Source organism: Schistocerca serialis, chromosome 4, assembly GCF_023864345.2.
Source record: "Schistocerca serialis cubense isolate TAMUIC-IGC-003099 chromosome 4, iqSchSeri2.2, whole genome shotgun sequence".
NCBI lineage: Eukaryota > Metazoa > Arthropoda > Insecta > Orthoptera > Acrididae > Schistocerca > Schistocerca serialis.
In genome coordinates, this window is record NC_064641.1 from 781,902,577 (window position 1) to 781,924,678 (window position 22,102).

Consider the following 22,102-nt stretch of genomic DNA (forward strand, 5'->3'; position numbering starts at 1 on the left):
CAGAGCCCTGGGCTGTGTCTTTAAGGCTGTGAGTGTGTGCACCCCAGCTGTTGGAAGGGCTTAACATTGAAACGACTGGACCCCAACGAGTGTAAGGTAGCGAGTGCTCTTTATACGAGGGTCGTTACGAAAGTAATGCCTGCTATTTTTACTCACGGAAACTGCAGGGGACGCATAAATCACAACAGACAAGCTAAATAGAGAGATATTTCAGCTACAGATTGCCATTTTTCCACATAGTCACCGCCATTCGCTATGCACTTTTGCCGCGCCTGTAAAAATCGGAACCAGCTGAGGCTGACCACTTCCTTACAACTTTGTCAACAGCATCTGAGTCTTGAAAATGTTCGCCATGTAGTCCATCTTTCAGAGGCCCAAAGAGATGGAAGGCGCTAAATCGGGACTGTACGGTGGATGTGATGAGAGAGTCCAGCCGAATTTTGCAATGAGTTGTGTGGTCGCAAAACTGTTGCGGGGCCTGGCCTTACCCTGAAAATTAGAGCTTTCAGCTTAGTCAGTCTTTGTTAGCGTGCTGAATTGACAGTTTCTCCAGGCTCCAGGACGGCCTAAAGAACCACACCCTGGCTATCCCAGAAGACTGTGCACATCACTTCGCCTGAAGGCGGCTGCGTCTTGAATGTCTTCTTTGACGGAGAATTCGCATATCCCAATCCCATGGACTGTCTTTTGGATTCCGGCTCGTAATGGTGACACCACGTATTACCTCCGGTGAAGATGCTATTCAAAAATTTGTCACCTTCAGCTTCATATTGGTCCAGTAGGTCCCGACAAATTTCTATTCGATGAGTTTTTGTTCTGGTGTAAGCATCTGCGGGACCCATCTCGCGCAGACTTCCCGATAACCAAGACATTCTGTACCCCAAGGCATTACAGCCAACATTCAGCTTTGGACGCAACTCTCTGGCCGTTATCCGCCGATCAGCACGGATGAGTTGATCAAGACGCTCTTCATTGCGAGTGATGACTTTTGTAGAGGGCCGACCGGGCCGTGGCTTGTCATACACACTCTTTTCACCACATTGAAAGTGCCGTACCCAACACTCATCACGTCTGTTGTATCGTCTCCATACACCTTTACCAAGCGTCGATGGATTTCAATCGGCGCGATTTTTTTCGCTAGTTGAAAAACGGCTCTAAGCACTATGGGACTTAACATTTGGAGTCATCAGTCCGCTAGACTTAGATCTACTCAAACCTAACTAATCTAAGGGCAACACCCACGCCCATGCCCGAGGCAGGATTCGAACCTGCGAAGGCAGCAGCATCGTGGTTCTAGACTGAAGCGCCTAGAACCGCTCGGCCACAGCGGCCGGCTCCTCGCTAGTGAGAAATTGAATCACACATCGCTGTTTTATACGCGCGTCCATATCAGACTCCATTTTGGAACACTCCTATGCTGGCGCCAACTATCGCAGAACATCAGAATCACCTGCAAACGAAATAGGAATGTTCAATCGTTAGCACTACACCAACGAAATCTACATCTACATTTATTCTCTGCAAGCCACCCAACGGTGTGTGGCGGAGGGCACTTTAAGTGCCACTGTCATTACCTCCCTTTCCTGTTCCGGTCGCGTATGGTTCGCGGGAAGAACGACTGCCGGAAAGCCTCCGTGTGCGCTCGAATCTCTCTAATTTTGCATTCGTGATCTCCTCGGGAGGTATAATTAGGTGGAAGCAATGTAATCGATACCTCATCCAGAAACGCACCCTCTCGAAACCTGGACAGCAAGCTACACCGCGATGCAGAGCGCCTCTCTTGCAGAGTCTGCCACTTGAGTTTGCTAAACATCTCCGTAACGCTATCACGGTTACCAAATAACCCTGTGACGAAACGAGCCGCTCTTCTTTGGATCTTTTCTATCTCCTTCGTCAACCCGATCTGGTACGGATTCCACACTGATGAGCAATACTCAAGTATAGGTCGAACGAGTGTTTTGTAAGCCACCTCCTTTGTTGATGGACTACATTTTCTAAGGACTCTCCCAATGAATCTCAACCTGGTACCCGCCTTACCAACAATCAATTTTATATGATCATTCCACTTCAAATCGTTCCGCACGCTTACTCCCAGATATTTTACAGAAGTAACTGCTACCAGTGTTTGTTCCGCTATCATATAATCATACAATAAAGGATCCTTCTTTCTATGTATTCGCAATACATTACATTTGTCTATGTTAGGGGTCAGTTGCCACTCCCTGCACCAAGTGCCTATCCGCTGCAGATCTTCCTGCATTTCGCTACAATTTTCTATTGCTGCAACTTCTCTGTATACTACAGCATCATCCGCGAAAAGCCGCATGGAACTTCTAACGCAGACAGCCAAACTCACCAAAAAAAATTGGAGGCATTACTTTCGGAACGACCCTTGTAGGATCGACAAGTACCGGGTGATGATGCCACCCAACTCAGCAGGTCAGAAATTGGCGGCGTCGTCGACTACGAGTAGTGGGAATGCAATTTGATGTGTTAATAACAAAGCGGCCGGACACGTGCGGAGGCCTCATCCCCCTCTGGGAGGAGTAGGCGGCAAAAAGAAAAAAAAAAATGTAAATTGAGTTTGGTCGGGGAGGGCGACAGCGTGTAGTTGCCATGGCGACGCGGTCCGCAGGGTTGGCCAATCGGCAAGTTGGTAACAGGCGGCCGCGCGGCGCGTCGTCCCAGGGGAAAGCGTTGGAGGCTCGTCTCGGTGGTAGGAGGCAGGGGGTGGCTGCCACACGTGTCGGCAGAGGCGCTCTCGCTGATGCAGTGACGCCCTGGGGGTGGGGGCGATGAGCGGGGACGTTTCCACCAAGTGCCACTCCGAGACGAGGAGACTTTTGTAGCACGGGGAACTTGCCGCCTGGCACGCGGTTTGTTCCCCCTCAACAAGTGAAATCCTTTAACAACTGCACATCGGCTGCTTCACTCAGTTTTCACTTCTGTGATAATACAAGTAATGAAGACTGTACCGAACGTAAGGCAGCTGTATAATTTCGTTACCCATGTCTTACTTTTTGCAGGCCTGAAGCCGAATTTATGCAGGAAATTGAAGCACAAAAACTTTAGAACTTTAGTGTGTTGATTGCCTCACTGATATTACGTTTTTTGGATACTTAAACATTGTCACAAGCAGTGTATCACACTTCAGGTAATAAGGTTTTCTGAAAAGTCACGGACTGTACGGCTGGTCCCGGCGGAGGTTCGAGTCCTCCCTCGGGCATGGGTGTGTGTGTTTGCCCTTAGCATAATTTAGGTTAAGTAGTGTGTAAGCTTAGGGAGTGATGACCTTGGCTGTTAAGTCCCATAAGATTTCACACACATTTGAACATTTTTTTTCTGGAAAATGTCGCTGTTCAGGCAATGTTTGAAACTAGACCCAAGAAAATCGGTATTTGGTTCCTTGGTCGGGATTAAAGAAATACGTGTGATTCTTCAGTTTCTCCAGGCGTATTTCTTGCTCAAACAGTTCACGGGTGTACTGCCGGTCCTGACGACTCTATGGACCGGCAGTACACCTGTGAACCGTTCAAGAAAGAAATACGTGTTTCATCATTTTTTGGCATTTAACCCCTATGGGGATAAAACAACAGGTGTAAATCTTTTTGAAAATAAATCATTATTAAACAGATACTAAAGTAGAATGAGATTTTCATTCTGCAGCGGAATGTGCGCTGATATGAAACTTCCTGGCAGATTAAAACTGTGTGCCCGACCGAGACTCGAACTCGGGACCTTTGCCTTTCGCGGGCAAGTGTTCTACCATCTGAGCTACCGAAGCACGACTCACGCCCGGTACTCACAGCTTTACTTCTGCCAGTATCTCGTCTCCTACCTTCCAAACTTTACAGAAGCTCTCCTGCGAACCTTGCAGAACTAGCACTCCTGAAATAAAGGATATTGCGGAGACATGGCTTAGCCACATCCTGGGGGATGTTCTGCAAGGTTCGCAGGAGAGCTTCTGTAAAGTTTGGAAGGTAGGAGACGAGATACTGGCAGAAGTACAGCTGTGAGTACCGGGCGTGAGTCGTGCTTCGGTAGCTCAGATGGTAGAGCACTTGCCCGCGAAAGGCAAAGGTCCTGAGGTCGAGTCTCGGTCGGGCACACAGTTTTAATCTGCCAGGAAGTTTCAGATACTAAAGTACTTTTAAAGCTAGGACTTTAAAAACTGGAATTTGACTTCTTGGTTCGAAATAAAAAATTATGTGTTTAGTATTTTTGGAAACACCCCTAATGGGGTGTATTATGAAATATTTAATTATGAAAGCATTTTTAAAGCTAAATCTGTGAAAATTTGGATTTTTATTCTTGGTTCGAAGTAAAAAAGAAAAAAAGAGTTTCACTGATTTTTGAAATTGAACTTCCATGGGGGTGAAATATGGGTTTTTATGGAAATATCTCATTATACAAGCATTTTGGAAGATAAATATAAGAAAATTTGTATTTGGCTTCTCTGTTCAAAATTAAAATATACGCATCTCACTGTTTTTTGGTACTCAATCCCTGAGGCGGTGAAATAGGAGGGCGATAAGTTTTCTGAAAATATTTAATTGAGAATGCATTTTTAAAACTGTGTCTATGCCAACTGGTATTTGGCTTCTCAGTTAGAAATGAAAAAATACGTGTTTCATTGTTTTGGGAAATTCAGCACCTAAGGGAACGGGATAGGGGCAGACTGATTCACTGACTCATTATCGCCCAGCCCCAAGCCGCTAAGGACAGAAACTCGAAATTTGTAGATGATGTGGGTCTTATACTGTAGGCCTCGTTTAAGAGGCGATTGTTCCAAATTACACTCCTAAGGGGATGAAAGGCTTTTCGTAAATTTGTCGCTAATAAGTTAATTTTGAAGCTAGAACTACGTTAATTGATATTTGGTTTCTCAGTCATAAATTTAAAAAATACTTCTTCCAGCATTTTTGGAAATTAAACCACTAACGGAGTAAAACAGGGGATGAAAATTTTCAAGAAAATATTTCGTTACATTCAAAAATGTCTAAAGGCAAAGCTGTGGGAATTGGTATTTCACTTCTCGATTATACATAAAGGAACGTGTGTTTGGGGATGAAGTTCCTGTGGAAATACCAATACAAGAACGCAGAAGGTATGATTGACAAAAACGTTGGACCGTAGCTACCAGAATCGCATTTTGATCAGAAGTACATTCGACAAAGATCATTCTTCTATGACCTTGTTTAGCGTGGAAAGTTGAGAAGGTGTTACCACGTTTGAGTAACATTAAAATTCGATTAATGAAAAAAGCGTCTGTGCAGACCATGTAGTCTACGCAAGCGAAGCAGCAGGCAAAATGCTAGTTATAAATAAATTGCTTTACAACCATATACGTTTACAAAAATCAATGTTTTGCGAGGTATGAAACTCCTTGGATCAATTTCTACCTGAAGTCAGGAAAAACAACGTCTTTCATGTAGAACATCTCACATTTGTCAACCTTTATCAACCCAGTCCCTTGCAATTTTACTTTTTCTTCAGCTACTTCTGCCTACAACATTTGCATATTTTCGTCTGTGGAGATAGTGTTTGAAATGACATTTTGTTCCATTGGGCTTGTCTTCTCTTCTTTTTCATCACCTTCTTTTTTCCTCAGTTTCCGGATATCCTAGGACGATGTTTCCCTTTAAGTACAAGACAAAATGTTATTGGAACTACGAATGAACAGAATTAAACATTGTCGACTGCCAGTCGATTATAATCGTATTAACTGTACGACCGAGACCAAATGTAGCTATATAAGCCCAAAAATACGGAATTCTCAGGAACTAAAATCCATTTTGGCTACAGTTTCTTTAGCAGAATTGGAATAATTCGAGTAAGGGAGCTGTTAGCAACATTTTAGCAGTGTTTAAGAAAGAAACCAAGTTGAATCCACAACCCTTTCTAGATTACTCGGAAAGTAATTGTTACACTCCTGGAAATTGAAATAAGAACACCGTGAATTCATTGTCCCAGGAAGGGGAAACTTTATTGACACATTCCTGGGGTCAGATACATCACATGATCACACTGACAGAACCACAGGCACATAGACACAGGCAACAGAGCATGCACAATGTCGGCACTAGTACAGTGTATATCCACCTTTCGCAGCAATGCAGGCTGCTATTCTCCCATGGAGACGATCGTAGAGATGCTGGATGTAGTCCTGTGGAACGGCTTGCCATGCCATTTCCACCTGGCGCCTCAGTTGGACCAGCGTTCGTGCTGGACGTGCAGACCGCGTGAGACGACGCTTCATCCAGTCCCAAACATGCTCAATGGGGGACAGATCCGGAGATCTTGCTGGCCAGGGTAGTTGACTTACACCTTCTAGAGCACGTTGGGTGGCACGGGATACATGCGGACGTGCATTGTCCTGTTGGAACAGCAAGTTCCCTTGCCGGTCTAGGAATGGTAGAACGATGGGTTCGATGACGGTTTGGATGTACCGTGCACTATTCAGTGTCCCCTCGACGATCACCAGTGGTGTACGGCCAGTGTGGGAGATCGCTCCCCACACCATGATGCCGGGTGTTGGCCCTGTGTGCCTCGGTTGTATGCAGTCCTGATTGTGGCGCTCACCTGCACGGCGCCAAACAAGCATACGACCATCATTGGCACCAAGGCAGAAGCGACTCTCATCGCTGAAGACGACACGTCTCCATTCGTCCCTCCATTCACGCCTGTCACAACACCACTGGAGGCGGGCTGCACGATGTTGGGGCGTGAGCGGAAGACGGCCTAACGGTGTGCGGGACCGTAGCCCAGCTTCATGGAGACGGTTGCGAATGGTTCTCGCCGATACCCCAGGAGCAACAGTGTCCCTAATTTGCTGGGAAGTGGCGGTGCGGTCCCCTACGGCACTGCGTAGGATCCTACGGTCTTGGCGTGCATCCGTGCGTCGCTGCGGTCCGGTCCCAGGTCGACGGGCACGTGCACCTTCCGCCGACCACTGGCGACAACATCGATGTACTGTGGAGACCTCACGCCCCACGTGTTGAGCAATTCGGCGGTACGTCCACCCGGCCTCCCGCATGCCCACTATACGCCCTCGCTCAAAGTCCGTCAACTGCACATACGGTTCACGTCCACGCTGTCGCGGCATGCTACCAGTGTTAAAGACTGCGATGGAGCTCCGTATGCCACGGCAAACTGGCTGACACTGACGGCGGCGGTGCACAAATGCTGCGCAGCTAGCGCCATTCGACGGCCAACACCGCGGTTCCTGGTGTGTCCGCTGTGCCGTGCGTGTGATCATTGCTTGTACAGACCTCTCGCAGTGTCCGGAGCAAGTATGGTGGGTCTGACACACCGGTGTCAATGTGTTCTTTTTTCCATTTCCAGGAGTGTATTTATGTGGATCCGCAGCTGTGACAGATATTATGTTAACTGAAGTAGAAGGGTAGAGAAAGGAAAGGAGGGGGAGAGAACAGGGGGTGGGGGCGGGGGAGAGTGTAGAAGAGATGGACAGACAAGTCAGAGAGGGGAAAGGAGGAGATGGACACAGATAAGGGGAGCAGGAGACGGACAGATAGAGGAGAGGGGGAAATAGAAAGGGAAGAGGAAGAGACGGATAGAATGAGGGGGAGGTGAAGATGGAGAGAGGGGCACTTGAAGATGGGAAGCGAGAGAGTGGTGAGGGGGCAGGAGAAGATGGACATAGAGGTGGGAGGAGGAGATTACACAAGGAGAGGCGAAGGAGACGTAGGAGAGAGAGGGAAGGAGGACATAGACTCATAGAACTGGAATAAATACATACCTGTGCAATGGTGGGCACACATCTAGCCAATTACAAAAGATGCTTTGCATCACAAGAAAACTTCGTCGAGCGTTGTGTCCTCATTATATTTGTTATCCATAACGTCCTCTCTCCAGATATCTGTCCAAAGACGCTGAATTCAGAAGCCAAAGAAACTGATACACTTGCCTAGTAGCGTATAGGGCCCCAGCGAGCACGCAGAAGCGCCACAACACGACATAGCATGGACTCGACTAGTGTCTGAAGTAGTGCTGGAGGGAACTGACACCGTGAATCCTGTAGGGCTGTCCGTAAATCCCTAAGAGTAGGAGAGTGTGGAGATTCCTTCTGAACAGCACGTTACAAGGCATCCCACATATGCTCAATAATGTTCAAGTATAGGGAGTTTGGTGGCCAGCGGAAATGTTTAAACTCAGAAGAGTGTTCCTGAAGCCACTCTGTAGCGATTCTGGACGTGTGGGGTGTCGCATTGTCCTGCTGGAGTTGTCCCAGTCCGTCGGATTGCACAATGGTCATGAATGGATTCAGGTGAACAGACAGGATACGTACGTTCTAAGTCGTATCTAGACTTACATATCAGGGGTTACATATCACTCCACCTACACTCACCTCACACCATTACAGAGCTTCCACCAGCTTGAACAGTCCCCTGCTGACATGCTCGGCCCATGGATTCATAAGGCTGTCTCCATAACCGTACACGTCCATCCACTCGATATACTTTGAAATGAGACTCGACCAGGTTCATCATCAGCTCGATGTCGGTGTTGATGGGCCCAGGCGTGACGTAAAGCTTTGTGTCGTGCAGTCATCAAGGGTACACGAGTGGGCGTTAGGCTCCGAAAGCCCATGACTATGATGTTTCATTGAATGGTTCGCACGCTGACACTTCTTGATGGCCCAGCCTTGAAATCTGCAGCAGTTTGCAGAAGGGTTGCATTTCTGTCACGTTGAACGATTCTCTTTAGTCATTCTTGCAGGATATTTTTGCCGCCGCATTGCATTTTTACCGGATTCCTGATATTCACGTGACGTATCTCATATCGTGCTGCAATTGAGTCGTTGGCATTTAACTGGTGCAAGAGTGTAGTATCTACATTTTACATCTATACTCCGCAATCTACCTTACGGTGTTTGGTGAAAGGTAGTTTGGATAACATAATCGTTTCTGCCTTCTCTATTGCATTCATGATGCATGATACACTGGAATGTCGTCTACTGATGAACTTTCATATGGACTCAAATTTCCGTATTTTTTCCGTCGTGACCACTTCACAAGACGCTTGTCGGTGGAAGCAATACGTTTCCGAACTTTTCTTAGAACGTATGCTGTCAGAATTTTAACAGTAACCCTTTATGACGCACAACAGCTCTCTAGTAGTAACTACCAATGGAGTTTGATGAAAATATCGATACCGCTCTCACTTACTAAAACGAGACGAAATCACGATAAGTTTAGTTCGTCGTTGGTCAATTATGCGCTAATTTTCAGCTGCCAGTATCATGGCGTTTTAACAAGATATGAGCAGATTACCTGCAAGACGTACCACATGGACTAACTGCATCCCGCGTTCCACGTCCGATCCTTCCAGAACTTTGACAAGATCCCTATGCAGTTCTCTTTGGTTGGAAGGCTCACGACCCATGAGGAAAGAATATGCCAAAATTCGTTAGACCCAGCAGAGACATCTATCCCCGGCGTCTCAGTTGACCTCAACAGGCAGAGTGATGACAGAAATGTTTCTAAATGATTACTAACTGAAACCCTCAGCTGCCGACAGGTGTTGTTGATATACCTCGATGTGTTCTTTCGAGAACAGTTACTGTCTTCATACACTCCTGGAAATTGAAATACGAACACCGTGAATTCATTGTCCCAGGAAGGGGAAACTTTATTGACACATTCCTGGGGTCAGATACATCACATGATCACACTGACAGAACCACAGGCACATAGACACAGGCAACAGAGCATGCACAATGTCGGCACTAGTACAGTGTATATCCACCTTTCGCAGCAATGCAGGCTGCTATTCTCCCATGGAGACGATCGTAGAGATGCTGGATGTAGTCCTGTGGAACGGCTTGCCATGCCATTTCCACCTGGCGCCTCAGTTGGACCAGCGTTCGTGCTGGACGTGCAGACCGCGTGAGACGACGCTTCATCCAGTCCCAAACATGCTCAATGGGGGACAGATCCGGAGATCTTGCTGGCCAGGGTAGTTGACTTACACCTTCTAGAGCACGTTGGGTGGCACGGGATACATGCGGACGTGCATTGTCCTGTTGGAACAGCAAGTTCCCTTGCCGGTCTAGGAATGGTAGAACGATGGGTTCGATGACGGTTTGGATGTACCGTGCACTATTCAGTGTCCCCTCGACGATCACCAGTGGTGTACGGCCAGTGCAGGAGATCGCTACCCACACCATGATGCCGGGTGTTGGCCCTGTGTGCCTCGGTCGTATGCAGTCCTGATTGTGGCGCTCACCTGCACGGCGCCAAACACGCATACGACCATCATTGGCACCAAGGCAGAAGCGACTCTCATCGCTGAAGACGACACGTCTCCATTCGTCCCTCCATTCACGCCTGTCGCGACACCACTGGAGGCGGGCTGCACGATGTTGGGGCGTGAGCGGAAGACGGCCAAACGGTGTGCGGGACCGTAGCCCAGCTTCACGGAGACGGTTGCGAGTGGTCCTCGCCGATACCCCAGGAGCAACAGTGTCCCTAATTTGCTGGGAAGTGCGGTGCAGTCCCCTACGGCACTGCGTAGGATCCTACGGTCTTGGCGTGCATCCGTGCGTCGCTGCGGTCCGGTCCCAGGTCGACGGGCACGTGCACCTTCCGCCGACCACTGGCGACAACATCGATGTACTGTGGAGACCTCACGCCCCACGTGTTGAGCAATTCGGCGGTACGTCCACCCGGCCTCCCGCATGCCCACTATACGCCCGCGCTCAAAGTCCGTCAACTGCACATACGGTTCACGTCCACGCTGTCGCGGCATGCTACCAGTGTTAAAGACTGCGATGGAGCTCCGTATGCCACGGCAAACTGGCTGACACTGACGGCGGCGGTGCACAAATGCTGCGCAGCTAGCGCCATTCGACGGCCAACACCGCGGTTCCTGGTGTGTCCGCTGTGCCGTGCGTGTGATCATTGCTTGTACAGCCCTCTCGCAGTGTCCGGAGCAAGTATGGTGGGTCTGACACACCGGTGTCAATGTGTTCTTTTTTCCATTTCCAGGAGTGTAGTGAAAGGCTACCCAGCCATTGGCCTTCGTCTGTGCGAATGCGCACAGGTTGCCCAAACTCTTACGGGAATCGCCAAAGCGTGCGCGAGTAATGAGTGAATGGGCAAATGTCTATAAGGTACATTACATATGTAGAATTGTGGACAGTTGGGAATGTGAGTCTCACGGGAAGCGTGCAAGGGATAAGTCCCTGCAGTCGCGCTATTCATCTGTGTCCTCGGTGGCTCAGATGGATAGAGCGCCTGCCATGTAAGCAGGAGATCCCGGGTTCGAGTCCCGGTTGGGGGCACACATTTTCAGCTGTCCACATCGAGGTATATCAACAACACCTGTCGGCAGCTGAGGGTTTCAGTTAGTCATCATTTATTCCAGGGTAAAGCTGCACGGTCATCAACAGTATTCTGTTCTTTCGAGAACAGTTACTGTCTTCATATATATAGAAATGTTTCTGATTGTGCAGCAGACTATCCAACAATCGTCTCTTGTACGACAAAGGTGATTTATCGAAAGCTATGCAATACACAGCCGCATTCCACTCTGCATCTCACTGTCGTCCTATTTTCTTCATTTGCTTTCATGTGTGAATTCTATTTTAAGTCCAGCTTGACGCACACTCCTGGTTATTTTACACTTGCCACCGTTGGCAGTGATGGATCGCTAAGTTGTGCTGTCGGACAACACGGTGCCCTTTAGCCTATTTATGTGCAACACATCACATTTCTTTATCTTGCGGACCGATTGCCACGAACTGGCGACCCTCTACGGCATGGCGCTAAGCGATACTGAAAAACTTTAAGTGACTGTAGAAGAAGTCTTGAAGAACAAACGGAGTCTAGGAATTCACTCCAGAAACATCGTCCAAGCAGTGACACAGTGTCGAAACTACAGGTTTCGGAAGAATAATACTCTGTCTTCCGGCATTATATGAAAATTATTGCCTAGTGGCGCTGAACGATTTACCAGCCTCCAGTTCGGACAGGCGGGAAAAAGATTGAGCTAAAGATAGACTTGAGAGTGTAGTGTGGCAGCACTGCATCTTCAGTTGAGAACTTTTATGGTGGAAGAGTCAGGTGTGTTGTGTTAGTGGTTTGCGTTTTGGAGATTTCGAGATACGAGGTGAGTTAATTTTTGGAACTTTCGACCTAAGTATTTACCATATAAATGTGTGGCTATCTATCTCCTATAATATTGGCTATCTATCTCCTAAAACAAAATCACAAAGAATTACCAATAGCTCGTGTGTAAGTTCGTAACATAGCTCAAGCTTTAAGCTTAGCTGTTAATTTAACAAATTGCCATATGTGGTAGCTGATACCAGAAGTTCAGAAGCCAGTGCCATAGTGCAATGGTCTTACGATACTAAGTAGGGTAAATGTAGCCATGCGTACCTTTGCTCCAAAACGTTTGTCTTTTCCTTCTTTGGTTTTAATACTGAAAGCGTAGGTTTATTTAACATATTTAATAACCTTAATTTATCGTTCACAATTTGACATCGACTGATTCAATACTAATGAGACTAGTTCAAATATCTGTTACCGAAAATACGAGAGAGAAACGTCCTCCATGCCGTTACCTTCTAAAACGTTAGAAGAGGTTTTGAAGCTAATAGGGAGTGGATATCCCATTATTAATGCAGATGTACGTAATGAACCCGCATTACGTAAAAGACTTAAAGCAGTCTACGGTATGAATCATTGCGGCGTTTTAAGAGCGTATTTTCTGAAACAGAGGAAACTGCGTTCTACGTTCTGTGGCTTTGCATTTAAACATTTTCGAAATTTAGCATATCAGTTTGCTGAACGTAATACACTGAAGAGCAAAGAAACTGGTACACCTGCCTAATATCGTGTAGGGCCCCCGCGAGCACGCCGAAGTGCCGCAACACGACGTGGGATGGGCTCGACTACTGTCTGAAGTAGTGCTGGAGGGAATTGACATCATGAATCCCGCAGCGCTGTCCATAAATCCTCAAGACTACGAGGAGGTGGAGATCTCTTCTGAACAGCACGTTGCAATGCATCCCAGATATGCTCAATAATGTTCATATCTGTGGAGTCTGATGTCATCAGTGTGTGTGTGTGTGTGTGTGTGTGTGTGTGTGTGTGTGTGTGTGTGTATGTAGTGAGTGAAGTGTCATGAAACAATGTGCGTATAGTGTTTGCAGTGACTGATAGTGAGATATGAGTGAACAGTGTGACATTACATTATTTAATAAGTTATTTGTAAAAAAGTATTGTTTACAAGGAGTAAATCTAATGACTGTCTCTAACTAGAAGTCTGTAAATATGTGTGTATACGAATCAGCTTATTTTAAATTGGTCTAAACTTGTAAATACTTTGACATGTCCTATATCCTTGTAAAAAGAGATATACGGATGAATAAAGGTACTACTACTACTACTACTACTGGATGCAGAAGGGCTACCGAAGCGAGGGTATAGTGATTGATACGTTTCAACCTCTGTTCCCAAAAGTCCCAGACAATTTTTATTCAGATCGTGATTTAGAAAGCCAGTCGAAGTGTGATAGTATGCCTGTATTTTCGACAGTGGCCGTGCGGTTCTAGGCGCTACACTCTGGAACCGAGCGACTGCTATGGTTGCAGGTTCGAATCCTGCCTCGGGCATGGATGTGTGTGATGTCCTTAGGTTTAATCAGTTCTAAGTTATAGGCAACTGATGACCTCAGAAGTTAAGTCGCATAGTGCTCAGAGCCATTTTTGTATTTTCGACAAATCAAGAATGTATGTGGCCATCCCTGTAAACATGGTTTTTGTCAGCATGTAAGACGGGAGTATTCAGACGATACTCATGAAGAGGTTGGAGAAGAAAGGCCAACACTGGGCCATCAAAAATGTTAAAACAAACACCACGGTTCATGGAATACGACTGAGTCCATGTCGAGGTACGAGAAAACACTGCTAAACTTCACTGAACCACATCTGGCATGCACTAAACCCTCACGTACGATGGGTTAAATGCCTGACAGGGCCTTCGGTACACTCGACACCTCATAAGATTTGACAAGACGCAAAATCGCGACTCGCCAGACGGCATTACATGCATCCAGTCAAATACTGTTCAGTTTTTGTGTCCTTTAGCCCATTGAAGAAATCCAGCATTATGTGCTGATACAAGCAGCGGCATTTTACGAGGTACCCGACTCCCAAATGTCCATTATATGCAGTTCCCTTCCAAATGTTCGCTGGTAAACTGCTTGAAAAGACCTGCAATCACTGATAGTAGTAATTACTGTCGATTTTCAAACGGGTTATAAAGACAGTAAGAACAACAATAGTATGTGACACTCGTTTCCAGTCTCTGCAGGTTAGGATCTTTTTACGACCACTGTCCTTAGACCATATTACCTGGCTGTGGGTAGTACACCATTCAGTTGTAGACACACTGATGTATCAAACTCCTACACAGAGTGGTCTTGGTTGTTGTTGTTGTTGTTGTTGTTGTTGTTCTCTTCAGTCCTGAGACTAGTTTGATGCAGCTCTCTATGCTTCTCTATCCTGTGCAAGCTTCTTCATCTCCCAGTACCTACTGCAACCTACATCCTTCTGAATCTGCTTAGTGTATTCATCCCTTGGTCTCCCTCTACGATTTTTAGCCTCCACGCTGCCCTCCAATGCTAAATTTCTGATCCCTTGATGCCTCAGAACATGCCCTACCAACCGGTTCCTTCTTCTTGTCAAGTTGTGCCACAAGCTCCTCGTCTCCCCAATTCTATTCAATACCTCCTCATTAGTTATGTGATCTACCCACCTAATCTTCAGCATTCTTCTGTAGCACCACATTTCGAAAGCTTCTATTCTCTTCTTGTCTAAACTATTTATCGTCCACGTTTCACTTCCATACATGGCTACACTCCATACAAATACTTTCAGAAACGACTTCCTGACACTAAAATCAATACTCGATGTTAACAAATTTTTCTTCTTCAGAAACGCTTTCCTTGCCATTGCCAGTCTACATTTTATATCCTCTCTACTTCGACCATCATCAGTTATTTTGCTCCCCAAATAGCAAAACTCCTTTACTACTTTAAGTGTCTCATTTCCTAATATAATTCCCTCAGCGTCACCCGATTTAATTCGACTACATTCCATTATCCTCGTTTTGCTTTTGTTGATGTTCATCTTATACCCTCCTTTCAAGACACTGTCCATTCCGTTCAACTGCTCTTCCAAGTCCTTTGCTGTGTCTGACAGAATTACAATGTCATCGGCGAACCTTAAAGTTTTTGTTTCTTCTCCATGGATTTTAATTCCTACTCCAAACTTTTCTTTTGTTTCCTTTATTGCTTGCTCAATATACAGTTTGAATAACATCGGGGATAGGCTACAACCCTGTCTCACTGCCTTCCCAACCACTGCTTCCCTTTCATATCCCTCGACTCTTATAACTGCCATCTGCTTTCTGTACAAATTGTTAATAGCCTTTCGCTCCCTGTATTTTACCCCTGCCGCCTTCAGAATTTGAAAGAGAGTATTCCAATCAACATTGTCAAAAGCTTTCTCTAAGTGTACAAATGCTAGAAACGTAGGTTTGCCTTTCCTTAATCTATATTCTAAGATAAGTCGTAGGGTCTGTATTGCGTCACGTGTTCCACCATTTCTACGGAATCCAAACTGATCTTGCCCGAGGTCCGCTTCTATCAGTTTTTCCATTCGTCTGTAAAGAATTGGCGTTAGTATTTCGCAGCTGTGACTTATTAAACTGATAGTTCGGTAATTTTCACATCTGTCAACACCTGCTTTCTTTGGGATTGGAATTATTATATTCTTCTTGAAGTCTGAGGGTACTTCGCCTGTCTCATACATCTTGCTCACCAGATGGTAGAGTTCTGGCTCTCCCAAGGCCGTCAGTAGTTTCAATGGAATGTTGTCTACTCCCGGGGCCTTGTTTCGACTCGGGTCTTTCAGTGCTCTGTCAAACTCTTCACGCAGTATCGTATCTCCCATTTCATCTTCATCTACCTCCTCTTCCATTTCCATAATATTGTCCTCAAGTGCATCGCCCTTGTATAGACCCTCTATATACTCCTTCCACCTTTCTGCTGTCACTTCTTTGCTTAGAACTGGTCTTGGACACGTCTAAATTAGATATTTTCTCTCTCACATTCTCTGACATCTAATATCGAAGCACTTACTGCTGTGATTACCCACAAATGACATGCACATACACACCCCTACACCTCCATGACTTGCGTCTGCAGTGGAGAGCCATATAACCATGTGCGACAGCTCTACATCAAGTACGACGGTCCAAAGTGGTCTTTGTACTGTTTAGAGTGCGACGTTAATATTTTGTCTGGTGTAATAATGTCGTACAGTGAGTGAGATCAAACACATTCTTCTTATTCCAGAAACACAACTGCTTTCTGACTCTTAATATATGTGATTCCTCTCGAACCCTACCGTCATCTGCAAAATCGGTTTGACATCGTGGGAGTACAACGAATGAACCAGTTCTTCGTATCAGTGAGGCTGAATTAGTTCCTTTGTTTGTACTCTACAAAGCGTGTGACTGGTGGTCGAGTAGCGAGGAGGGGGCAAGGGGGGGAGGTGAAATGGGCAGAGGAAAGGGAAGCAGAGGAGAAGCTCATCTCGCTAAACAAATTTCGCACGACAACATTTCTCGGCTTTATTTTGATCAGGACAGGACCTGGTATTGTAATCATTTCACAATACATCCAGGTAGTGACAGATTCTGCTATTTTATCAAACACACCATACCTGTGGTATTATTGTCAGGTGCCCATGGATCATTACATTTGATTTCAGAAAACAAAGAGTGTGCGGAGCATAACGAGTGAGCGTGTTACCGATATCTGGACTTCAATAATAGCCCATGACCAGTTGGAGCTAATGAACAGAGAATGCACACATAGATATTCTTGACTGCATGTAAGATCGTACAACGTACTATACTCCATTAGATGACAGCTTGAAAATGGCCATGTGGTCGATATTGATCAATCGAAGAAAATTAATTACAAGATAATCATAAAGTCTGTGAAACATTTCAGAAAATGGTTGCAGATAAATGGCCAAGAAATTTGTAACAAATGTACAATGAACGAAAGACAAAAACAGGTTTTTCGCAATTTTTTGAATGTTCTATGTGTCACACCTCATCGAATGGTACACATTCAATCCCGGTGATGTAGTTATGCCCATGCCCGACTGAGCATATCAAGAGTCACCAAAAGAACAGACACTACAATACGATGTTCCAAGTCTTCGGGGTCCTGTGGTAGACATGCGACATAGATGCTATCCGTGTTGTAACACCAAAAGAAAAATCGCAAAACTTCGTCCGGCGACCATAGTGGCCACTCGAGTAGCGCCAGGTCAGCCATTGAAACACAGCTTAGCCAGCGATGTGGCAACGTCTCATGCAGGTAAATTCGTACACAGAAATGTGAAAGTGCGCCATCCATTTGAAAGATGTAATCACTGCTGTCAGCTTCACGTTGTGCCATGAGCCACAAATGCAGCATGTCGTTCTCTCAGCCAAGTAGAAGGGTTCAGAGACTGCCTTGGTGACCACGTCACAGAACACGTTAACTGCCTCGGTATCCTGGACATCTCCGATAGTTGCATGTGGAATACTTATATGCCATACGAGTATTTTGTGTCAGCTGTGCGTTCTCGACAGATTAAAAGTGGCTTCGTCACTGAAGATTAATTCACGTGCAAAGTCATCACTTAGAGCGCGATTTTTCATAAGAATGCGGAATTGTAGACAACACATCAGTCGACATTCCCTATGGATCGTAGTAGTGGCACTTTGATCAGCTTCGCCCTTTATCACTTACGATAGATTTTCCACACACTTTACACTTACCTTAGGGATGGTAAATTCCACACTCGCTTCATCGGTAGACTTTGTCAAACTTTATGTCGCTGACACGGTCCACTGTCGGGTCTCACTCAGCTGGTCGGTCCGAACATTTTGCATCTCACGAATGGTCATCCTCCTCAAATTTATTGTAACACTTCAATATGCTGTTGTAAACTGGAGATGTCGTGTTAAAGATGATGTGAAAAGCTCTTTGCACACTCAGTACCGATTGGCAAAGGGGAGATTTCAGCCCGCGAACGGTTTTCTCTGTCTCATTCACCGAAATTTCAGCAGTTACGTCCGGTAGCGAGCTTATCGACGGTTTTGCGAAACTAACGTGCAGTATACAGTGTGGTCCATTGATCGTGACCGGGCCAAATATCTAACGAAATAAGCGTCAAACGGAGAGAACGAAACTCGTCTAGCTTGAAGGGGGAAACGAGATGGCGCTATGGTTGGCCTGCTAGATGGCGCTGCCATAGGTCAAACGGGTATCAACCGCGTTTTTTTTTTTAAATAGGAACCCCCATTTTTTATTACATGTTCGTGTAGTACGTAAAGAAGTATGAATATCCTTTAGGCCGTAACCCCAGCCTAAGCATCCGCTGGCGCCGCAGCAGGTAGTGCGGCTTTGCTCTGCTGCAGTCCTGTCTCGACAAGGGGCTCCCCTGTCTGCCCTGTACAGCTGGGGACCTGTCCAGCAGTTTGAACATGGTGTTAAAGTCGGTGTATGAGTGATGGGACATAGCATTTCCAAGGTAGCGATGAAATGAGAATTTTCCCGTACGACCATTTCTCGAATGTACCCTCAATATCAGGAATCTGGTAAAATATCAGATGTCTGACATTGCTGTTGCGGAGAAAGGACCCTGCAAGAAAAGGACCAATGTCGGCTTCCTCTTGTAACCCGGTGTTGGGTCTCCTGCCAACCCACATCTGCCACTGTAGAGTTATGCATTGTTTTAATTGTGTTCTTCTTTTTGATTACTCTTTACCAACCCCCATTCAGTTTGGATATTTTCAGTGTGCATTTTAGCATATTTGATATCTCTGGCACAAATTTTATTTAAATTGTTTTTATTTTTATAGACAGGGTCATCAACCATCTTACCATTAAAGACCCTTGTAATAGTTAGAAATTTCGCTTCCCAGTTGTGAACAGCCAGTATCAATATTTTACCATCCTGTACGTAATTTTGCTAACATTTATATGTCATTACGTCATAGGTAGAGTAAAGATAAACCTTAATAACGGAAATCTCAGATTTTCATTTTTGCTAACAATTTGAAATGAGACTTTCTAACATTTGTGAGACTGGTTCTTACCTATCTTCCTACCATCATCTGAGCTCGTACACTAATTTCTGTTAGCGATAATGTTTCCTTTACAGGGAGTGTAGTGGAACCCACACTGAGGTTATTGTCTGATTACATCACTGTCCGTACTGCTGCACTCTTCTGAACATTGCATCTGTGAGATGGTATCTTCCTACCTTGCAGGACGTAGGTCCAACACAAAATTCCTAAAAGACTCAAAGAACGTCCTGGTGCAACTGTGGTAGGAAGATAGGTCAGAACCAGTCTCACACATGTTAGAAAGTCTCATTTCAAATTGTATCAAGCGGATGGACATGTACGTGTATGGAGAGAACCCCATGAATCCATGGAGCGTGCATGTCAGCAGGGGACTGTTAAAGCTAGTGGAGGCTCTGTAATGGTGTTGGGTGTGAGCAGTTGGAGTGGTATGTGACCCCTGACATGTCTAGATACGACACATACGTTAGCATCCTGTCTGACCACCTGAATCCATTTTTGCTCATTGTGCATTCCAACGGACCTGGGAAATTCCAGCAGGACAATGCGACACCCCACACGTCCAGAATTTCTACAGAGTGGTTCCAGGAACACCCTTCTGAATTTAAACACTTCCGCTGGCTTGCAAACTCCCCAGACATGAACATTATTGAGCGTATCTGGGATGTATTGCAACCTGCTCCACTCCCTCGTATTCTTACGGGTCTACGGACAATCGTGCAGGATATTAGGCCGGTGTACCAGTTTCTTTGGGTCTTCAGTGTATGTATATCAACGTAACAAAAATCTCGTCTTCTACAATAAAAGTCAAAAAATGTGAAAGTTCCAGGTCGAAAACTGCCCTCCTAGGGGGGGAGCTCTATATGCGTACAACACAGGGTCCAATGCTGTCATAGAGCTACAAATTCTGGATTCTGTTTGTACAGACTGCACCATATTGTGACGAACAGAAGAGACGAGAACTACTTTGGTTGAGTCCTAGTTTGTTAAAAGTCTTTTCTGCCGGCCAATTCGACGTTGATTTCAAGAAATTACCCTCATTAATATGGTTGAATGCTGACCCTGGCTCACTCTCTTTCCATTTAAACAAAAAGGGTAGCTTTCAAAATACATTTAAGTGCAATTTCAGTTACTCCTATCAACATTAAAAATAGAAAGCATGGAAGTACCGCAACAAATCCATTAACATGATTAAACTTGAAGTTCGTACATAAACAAAGTGTAATCATTCTCATCAAAGTGCGATAATTACTTTTTAAAGTAATTCAACATTACGTTAGAGAAATTACAATTCTATGGTATAAATGGAACAGCAAATGAGTGGATTAAGTCATATCTACAGAACAGGAAGCAAAAAGTCTCTTTATATGCTTCACGCGATTCAAAGGAGTTTGCCACTTCGTCAAACTGGGGTGAAATTACATTAGGTGTTCCACAAAGTTCGTTCATGCGTCCCCTCCTGTTCTTGACCTCCCTTTTTATGTGAAACAAGATACTGAACTGACACTGTTTGCTGATGATACAAGCATAATTATTAACCCAGTAAAAGAAAGTCCGATAGAAAATGATACAAATAAGGTCTTTGGAAAAGTTATTAATTGGCTTTCTGCGAATGGGCTTGCTATGAACTTTGAAAAAACACAGTACATCCAATTTTCTGCTGCAACGAGTATAATTCCTTCAATAAACATAACAAATCAAAAGAAGTCAGTAGCCAGGGTTGAGAATACTAAGTTTTTGGGTGTACATATAGATGAGAATCTTAATTGGGAAATTCATATTTTGGATCTTCTAAAGCGAGTAGGTTCAGCAACTGTTGCAATCAGAGTAACTGCCAATTTTGAGGATGTGTAAATTAGTAAGCTAACATACTTTGCATACATCCACTCTCTGATGTCATACGGAATAATATTCTGGGGCAACTCAACACTTAGGCAAAAGGTATTCACAGCTCAAAAGGAAGTAGTTAGAATAACGTGTGTGGTTCATAGTCGCACATCTCATAGGCATCTGTTTAAAAGGTTAGGAATTCTTACAACTGCTTCGCAGTACATTTACTCAGTAATGAAATTTTTTCTCAACAACATGGACCAGTTTGAAATCAACAGCGAGATTCATTATTACAATACCAGAAAAAAGAAAAACCTACACTGTCCTTTACTTAACCTATCTGTGGCACAGAAAGGGATAAAATATGCTGCTATAAAACTTTTTGATAAATTATCAGATGAAATAAAATGTCTGACAGACAGCAGTAATAGTTTCAAACACAAATTGAAATCATACCTCCTCGACAAATCCTTCTATACCATAGATGAATTCTTGAAAATGAGTAAATAAATCTGGAGATATAATATATGCATTTTGTGCCATTTAAGGGAATAGGATAGATAACAGAAATGTTTAAGCATAACACTATAATGTAAACAAAAAATGTGATGATTAAAAAAAAACTTGTTTCCTGTGCACATTTCTTGTGCATTTGACACATTCCACATCATAACGGTTTTCCGTCCTATTGTTCAATGGGACACGTAACTAAATAACTAACTAACCAACTAACTACATTTCTACACTTAAGGTGGCATTTTTGTTAGAACATCCTTAATCGTTCAGAACGTTTATAATTAAGATTTTTAATTTCAGTGTCAGGCATAATTATTGGAATATAATAATTTTTTGCGAATATTTTCTACCTGTACTTATACCTCATCGGATATGTAAGATGTAATCATATGGTGATATAATTATCAGATTGTTGAATTAAAACCGTTGTATACTTTCATATTAATAATAACAAAGAACTGTGTACACTTCTGAAACAATGGTGAAGTTTAGGTATTGAAAGTGATGTATTGCAAAAGGGCTTAGTTGATAGTTTCAATCGTTTGAAATACGATTAGTTTTGCGTACTTCCC

At 44.7% G+C, this 22,102-nt stretch overlaps 1 non-coding gene across 1 annotated transcript; it reads left to right on the forward strand.

The window, feature by feature from the left end:
• The first annotated feature begins 11,230 nt into the window (after positions 1-11,230).
• On the forward strand, positions 11,231-11,304 carry Trnat-ugu (transfer RNA threonine (anticodon UGU)). Its single transcript has one exon. It is a non-coding gene; the product is annotated as a tRNA-Thr (tRNA).
• Positions 11,305-22,102: the final 10,798 nt, after the last annotated feature.